This window comes from Triticum dicoccoides, chromosome 4B (genome assembly GCF_002162155.2).
Source record: "Triticum dicoccoides isolate Atlit2015 ecotype Zavitan chromosome 4B, WEW_v2.0, whole genome shotgun sequence".
In the NCBI taxonomy this organism is placed as follows: domain Eukaryota; kingdom Viridiplantae; phylum Streptophyta; class Magnoliopsida; order Poales; family Poaceae; genus Triticum; species Triticum dicoccoides.
In genome coordinates, this window is record NC_041387.1 from 675,968,713 (window position 1) to 675,970,806 (window position 2,094).

Sequence of the window (2,094 nt, forward strand, 5' to 3'; positions counted from 1 at the left end):
AACCGGTGCTAAAGGGCGACCACGTGGCACTAGCCAGCGCCGGCGGCCTGGAGGCCTTTAGTACCGGTTGGTAACACCAACCGGTACTATAAGGTTTGGTGGGTTTTTAGTTTTATGATTTCTTTTTCATTTAATTTTGTGTTTCCATTTTAATTTTTTTTCGTTTGCTGGTATTTTACGATACTACACATTGTACACGTTATGCATCATATATACATCATGCATGCTTTAATTGTTTATCAACGCTGCTGCTATGTTCATTGCACCCGCAGATATAACATATGCTCATGCATACTTTTGCATCATTACATCATCATATATATATAATAACAAGTCCTACTAATCATGCATCATCATACAACTTCTACTCGTTATTAATAATAAGTCATACGATCATCATCCTCATATATAGTCATCGAACCCAACCCTACATAATTGTTCTTAGCACATGATCATCAGTATCAGGTAGGACCTAAACACCCTTAAGGTAAAATAGCATAAAACAATATAGACCCTGACTCTCCGTTATGAAGACGATCATCCTGTCTCCAATTCTTGCCTTTCGCTGCTTATTGCTTCCAAGAAGCTCCTTACGACTGTCCATACATTTTCTCCATTCTTTGATTGTTACGTCTCCACTTCTTTTAGAAACCCGATATGGACAGTTGAGATTCGTAGGACGACCTGATAGTATGTTCAAAACATGAAGGCTACCACGCGTATACATCAGATGAGGCACACAATCATTTGGGATTATCTGTTGAAAAACATAGTAATAACTTCGTAGTTAGCAATGATGTACTAGTTTTAGAAGTGTGCAAAAAAAGATGCACGGATGTTGTAATAGTAAAAAATAATCTTACCAAGGTATCTCCATGGTAGTTACCGTAGTTCAACACGTGCACTAGTGGCACGTATTGACCATAATGTTGAGGAGTTTGATTGTAGATATTGTAATTCTCAAGATCTCTACAAAATCCGACCAGATGTCGTTTCTCCTGATAAGTTAATTCGCAGCCTTCGGTGTAGTACGTTCTGTCTACCATCTTCCGCACATTCTTTGAAGCATGAAAATAAGCTGTCAATGAAGATAAGTTGTCAACATTATATTTTGAAATAAACAATATAAATTACTTAATAACTATGTTTAGCTCACATGAGGGAAGAACTGGAGGTGTATCCATAAAGACCCAAATCGTAGGTGTCTCTTGCTCGATTGTAGGATCACCAAGATCCATGGTGATAGTCATACCCTCATCAAGACCATACATCTTGCAAAATGCATCCCAATTTTTGCAACCAAAATGGGTTACACTCTGAGCATTGTACAGCTTTACTTGAAAATCCACGTCATGTTCGGTACTTAGGATAATTTTTTTGGTTTCAAAATTTTCATGGTCTTCAATACCCATCCTCTCCAAGACATAGCGTCTTGCAAAGCATGGGATAAGCTAGTCGAATTGGAAAGATGAAAAATACACGTTAAAATAGTTGAAGTCGTGCTTAATTACGAAAAAACCTATTGTCGTCGTTGCGTACCGTATGAACGTCGCAAGTCTCCTCGAGGTTAATGCTGAAGCGCCGATCTTCATCCAGCTCAATGAACCTGTCGCAGATACCTCGGTTGTCGTGGCACCAGTCGCACTCCCCCGGGCGGTTATCGTCGTCCGATGAGTACGACATTTCCGGCCTACGTTCATAATTTAGTTTTTATTAGTCAACTATCTAGTTCAACTATCTAGTTCAACTACTAAGCACTTACTATAAATAAATAAGTAGTACTTACTAAAAACAAACTACTTCTATATATAGTAAAATAAATTAGTTTATTAAATCAACTAGCTAGTTCAACTATAAATAAAGTACTTCTTCTTTTTTTCCTTTTTCTAAATACTATGAACAAAAAAATCATTAAAATTCTATGAACAAAATTAATTACACAATCTAAATATCACTCAAAAAAACTATTAACAATAGTATCACCAAACATGCATATTCAATAATAATATCACCAAAAAAATCTATTAACAGAAAAAAATCTATTAACAGAAAAAAAATCTATTAACAGAAAAATCTATTAATTCAACTAGTTCA